This window comes from Musca domestica, unplaced genomic scaffold, assembly GCF_030504385.1.
Source record: "Musca domestica strain aabys unplaced genomic scaffold, Musca_domestica.polishedcontigs.V.1.1 4, whole genome shotgun sequence".
In the NCBI taxonomy this organism is placed as follows: domain Eukaryota; kingdom Metazoa; phylum Arthropoda; class Insecta; order Diptera; family Muscidae; genus Musca; species Musca domestica.
Genome location: NW_026712328.1, coordinates 15,802,104 through 15,808,103, shown reverse-complemented (window position 1 = coordinate 15,808,103; position 6,000 = coordinate 15,802,104). Strand labels below are relative to the sequence as shown.

Genomic DNA, 6,000 nt, shown 5'->3' with positions numbered 1-6,000 from the left:
TAATTTTAAAAGCTGTCGGACGAGTTGCTTAGAAATGACAGCAGTCTGAAGTTGGTTGCAGTTTTTTCATCTCACCTTGTATATGTCAACATCATCGTATACCCCCATATAATTATATCTTCCAATATTCTGTATTTTAACGATTTTATCAACAGTTTCTAGGGAATAGCTTAAAATTCGGTATTAGAAGTTCATAATAAGTTTTATTTACTGTGACAGAACATTATAGGTTCACGTTACCTCATATAAATGCACCTCCCCATATTCGGTATGTTGATGATTTTAGCTTCAGTTCCAGCGGAATAGCTTTGAATGCGATATTTGTAGTACATAATAGATTGTATTTCCTGTGGTCCTATGTAAGGGCACAGCTCATAATGGGTTCTACTTTTTCTGTGTGCAGAAAATTATTAGGTTCATGGTTTTCCATTGCCTCCATATAACGATATTTCTCTTTATTCGTTATTTTGCCGATTTAAGCTGTATTTTCTACCGAAATTATTTACAATTCGGTTTTTGGATCAAAGACTTAAAATGGTAAAGACTGGACAAAATGCATTACGGACTAATAGTTAGTGTGAAAAATATGTAGACATGACATGTTAGCATAGAAAAGAAAATTACAGAGCAGTTTTACGAAAAACATTTTCTGTAAACCAAAAATCTGGGCACAAAATTGTATTCCACTGAAGTTTTCAATTAATTGAAAATTGTATTTTCAGTTAAAATAACTTAACATTGGTGATTATGTTGATATGATATCCCTGCTGACAATATTTTGACTCTGTCTTGCCTCATTTTTATACTTCTATGTCTTTGTTTGGATTTCCTAAAGGTTTGTTATATAGGTCAACGTTTTTCCATCACATCCTTCCGATATTCCTCGAATACTCTAATTTCGCCATTAAAAGATATATTTTTACATGAGTTATTTTCCAACTAGTGAAGAATATAAAGAAAAAACTTAACTGCTTTTTCCCTTGTTTTATCTGTTATATCATCATCCATATGGGTACAGTAGGTATACATAATTCGATACGTCCAAAATGTGTTTCGTCAGTGCCCGTACGTTTGTTGAATATTTTGGTACGCTACGTCGAATTATAGGTTACGCTCTTAAATTTTATTGGCTAAAGAATAACTCAATGCTTTATTTGTCAAAATGTATTGAAATTGTACATTGTAAAAAAAAAGGTAATATCTATTAAGTGTATTCCGCAATTCCATTTATTTTATTCTTATTGTTTTTGACAAGTTTCTTAGGCTTTTGATATTATAATACTCGTTTCCTGTGCGATCGTCTGAAAATAATTTCTAGGAACTGGAACATCTCTGCATGATGCTGAGTTAACAACCACTTCCGCGCAATGTCAGGCGCAATCAGGTATGTATAATATATACTTCTTGTCTGTGTACTAAGGCTTTAGCCATATTCGGAGTTATTACTTATTGATGAATTATTTTTTACGGTATGTAATTGAACACCATTGGAAACCGAAAATATGTTTATTAACATTTTGCTTCTCAATTGTGGTGATTCTCAAATTGTTATGATATCCAGACAGAATATTTCTTCCTATAAAATTTGATTTATGCCTGTATGTCTGACTGTCCATATATTTTTGTAAACATTCGTCGTCGTATTTATTTTCCGTGCAAGTTGAAATTTTGCACAAGTCATTTGTTTGGCCCAAGGAATGACTTCATTGAATTTGGTTAGAGCAAAGAAATGCCATTGCTAAATTTTATCGAGATCGTTTCAGATTTGGATATGCCTCCCTTTATATCTTTACCCAATTTTAAGTTTATTGTGCAGCAAAAGTTCAATATCAACTCAAAGATGGAGTTTCGTGAAAATTAGATCAAATATAGCTATAGCTCCAAAATATTTGTTTTAAATTAAACGTCCTTTAAATTGAGATATCATCGAATTAAGTGGAAATAGATTCATAGTAGCAATATATGGGAGGTATAGTTTCAATTATAACCGGTATCTAGGGTTGGTGTAAACACTTTTTTGTACGCCCGACTTTTACTTTTTTACAGGATTTTACTATATAAATTATATTAATTTTAAATGACATTTTCTACCTAAAACGAAATTTTGTTACTTTCATGCACCACCTCAAAGGAAGAGGGCAAATTAGAAAATATTGGAAATATTGTTTTTTTTTTTTGTAAACATCGATAAAAATACTTTCTTGATTAGAAATAGAAACTCATTTTCTTTGGCGACCTATAGTAAAATTTGATAAAGAATAACTTTGTCTTTGACATCATCTTTCCCAATGCATTGCAGTAGAAGTTTGCATAAACTTGCATAAGATACGGCCTTAAACCAAAAAAAAAAATGTATTTTTTACCCTCCACCATACAGTGGATGGTATATTACACCTCGAAATATAAATATTCCAAATATTCCTGATCAAAATAAAATCATAGAGCGATTTAACAATGTCCGTCTGTTGAAATCACTATAGAGTCCACATTATTTAATTTAGACATATTTTTTTGGTCCACGTTTAGGTATAGTCAACATATAACGGAGCCTCTCGTTGTTCGATATTTTTAAGGTTTCCTCCACAATTTCGCACCAAGTTTGCTGAAACATGGAAATTCGGGATCTCTGTAGGTCTGTTCCCTCCTTGCAAAAATGTTCGATTGAGGTTCACTAATTGGTATAGCCTCAAATGATGGTACTTCCCGATTTTCGGAATTTTTTAAGTTTAAGGTAATAGTGGTGAAGGGGATTAAAAAGCTCGGCCACATATAGTTTTTACGCCTTTCGCTAAGATCTAGGCTTCTGATGCCTTCTGTATCCAATGGTAGAACCTTTTCACGTTTAAAGGTGTTTTTAACCATATTTGGTAATAAGGACCAAAGAGACACCTTCGGTGACTCGCTGGAAGACAATTTCCTCCAAACTAATCCCCGTATTGTTAACTGTAATATTGCCGATGTTACTGCATACTCAATTCTTTTCAGCTTCTTTAACGAGCTTATTTTTTAAAGCTGTTTGTAGTTGTTGTCGAACAAAAATTAGTCTTTAAAGCATAATAAATCACAGATCTGACTTATGTAGGAGGCACAATTTTGTTTATAATTATGAGCAATGACTTGATTATGAGTAATGACTCCATGACTAAATATAAACAAGTAAGCAAAGGCTACAGTCGAGCGGGGCCGACCGTTGAATACCCTACAACACTATAATAAACGATACATTTTATATAGGCGAGATACTCGAAAGAATTCCACAAGATATTGTGACAAATTATAAAAGAAAACCATCAGGTTTCGTTCTCTAATTTTCGAATAATAGCAACTTAAACTAATTTGCTCATTTCCAATTTATTGGTAGATGTTGCACTTAAATGGTTTTCCTAGATCTGGAACCAATATTTCCCAAAGACCTATAATTTCTTAGATGTGGCAAAAGATTAACATTTATTATTGGTTTTTGACTGAAACGCATCTATATGAGATACAGACATTTGACTATATTCGTTAACGAAATAGTCAGAAGTGCGTCTTTCCTGTATTTGTGAATTCTCGAAAAAGTCCCTGGAATGGACATTTTCGTATTTTGTCTACCAAAGTTGGCAAACTATTTCACACATTAAATATTTTTGAATGGCCATCCAAAACTGCTTGGCTTTTGCAATGTCCGGTAACCCCCTTTCAAATGTGCGTAAGGATCGGGCGATAATTACGACCTGCCGACAATTTTGCAGTTTTTTGGTCCATTTCAATCCCTAAATATATGGCGATCATCTCCAAAAAGAGTAGGCTTCTATTCTGACCCTCATCTTATCCCCATGCAAAATTTCGTATGGATCGGGCCATAAATGCGATCTGTATATGATATCCTGATATTCTAAATACTTAGTTTTGTTAGCTGTAGAAATATTACCAAATGTTTAATTCAAAATGAAAATATGCCAAAAATATGACAAAATTGAAAAAATATGAGAAAATTTTACAAAATCAATATTTTCATCTTTAGAGAGATATTTTTATGCGATTTTTTTAGACGTTTTTTCTTTCCTGCCAAGAGGCCATTCTGAATTAATGAGAACTGTCGAAATCAGTTCAGCCGTTCTTGACATATAAGAGATCTTTCAAGCATATCTTCTTTGATAGACATATATATCGCACATATTTTGCTATATATCCGATTTGTTGGATGTTAACATCAATGTAAAGGTCAGAAGTAACCTTCTCATGGCTTTGTGATTTCGCCAGGATTTAAAATATTCGCGGTTTAATGAAAAATTTTGAATTTTTTCAACACAAAATATATGGTCTATTTTACGCGCTAAATATTATCCGATGACCACCCAAATTGGTAGGCTTCTTCCCCGTCCTAAACTCTAGCTAAATGCGAAACTCCACGTCGATTGGTCTATAATTGCGACCTCTATAGCTACTGCAAAATCCGACATTTTTTCAGTATTTGGTCCATTTCAACCCCTAAACATTTGGCGATCATCTCAAAAAGGAATAGGGTTCTATTCTGGCCCTACCCCGACCTCCATTCCAAATTTCGTGAAGATCGGGCCATAATTGCGACCTGTAGAGTGATTACAAATTAACATGGACAGACGGACAGACGGACAGACGGACGGACGGACATACATAGCTAGATCGACTCAGCTCGGCGAGCTAGGATGATCCATATATACTTTCCTATGTGGGAAACCAATATTTCGTGGTGTTACATAATTTTTGGCCCAATCAAACTTATAATACCCCCAACACATAGTGTTGTAGGGTATAATGAATATTCATGGCAAAAATTATAATTACCACCGGTTTTATATATTTTGAATAGTCTGATCTTATTTTTCAGCTATAGGCTTTAATTTGAGTGTTAAATACCTATATGATAAAGAACATCTATAATAGCCCCATGTGAAAATACAGCTCGATTTTTGGTATTGTAAAAAGCATTCAAATGAGCTATAATTTGAAATTTGTATTTCCAACGTTTAAAATCCCGTACTGTGTGGTATTTAGTTTTGTCCACCTCATATTTGAAGGCAGAATGTTGCCAGAATAGCCAAAAAAAATATTCGTTTGCTCCGATTACCCTAAGATAGGCATTAATTGTTGGTCATTTAAATTGTGCGGTGGATATCCAATAAAGTTACTTTATATTTTCGTATTTTTTTCATGTTTCTGCCACAATTTCCGACTGAATGAGTCCCAGATTGACATTTCGGAGTTTATTTCATATAGACGTGCATCCCAAATCTACGTTCCCAACCAATATTCTCTTGCGGGTTACAAATTCAATAGAATACCAAATTTTCTTTTCTGACCACACATTTGTTGGGAAAGTGGACTTAGGGGTATACTAATGTGGGGACTATACTTAAATAAATAAAAATTTTATAAGAAGAGGTTTTCTTCCCCCTTAGAAACAAAGATGTCAAATAAGGGCCAAAAAAATTAAAAAAGTGGCCAAGACCCCGAAAATGTCTTAAATCATATTATGGTGATACCAAAACGTGATCATTTTTTGCAAAGATGGATTCTTCTTAAATTATCAACATAAGCTAAAACTAGTTCGGAAAATATGGTTAAAATGTAGAATATATTTGAAATCGGGATGTTCCGTTATCGGGGGTTATGGCCCATATCATGACCTACCAAAGCGATTAAAGGTATCTTGAATGTTTAGGAAGAATTTATATTTTTCGTCCTTTATAGTCGGTATTTGACTGATTGCAGTCCCAATGTATTTTGCATTTTGTGTTCTCATTTGACAATTTATTGTCATATGAGAAAAGCAGGTCCACTTTTTGAAATTAACCCCATAACGCTTTTTCGGTCATTTTTGTTTGTTTAAAAGTTTTGGCATCTTCCAGCTGAAGCACGATGTAGGTCCTAGAGTAGAAAGCATTTAACATCGTATTGCGCCCTCATTTCATTTTTAATATTATTCATTCAGAATTCAAAACAACAAAAAAATTTACACTTCAATATAGAAAAAAG

The 6,000-nt window shown here is 33.4% G+C and overlaps 1 long non-coding RNA gene across 1 annotated transcript in view; it reads left to right on the top strand.

Moving 5' to 3' along the window:
* Positions 1-1,258: 1,258 nt before the first annotated feature.
* LOC131804246 (uncharacterized) overlaps positions 1,259-6,000 on the top strand; it is a 32,102-nt gene continuing 27,360 nt past the window's right edge. The window contains exon 1 of the long non-coding RNA XR_009343016.1: positions 1,259-1,384. This is a non-coding gene — a long non-coding RNA (uncharacterized LOC131804246). The remainder of the gene's footprint in view (positions 1,385-6,000) is intronic.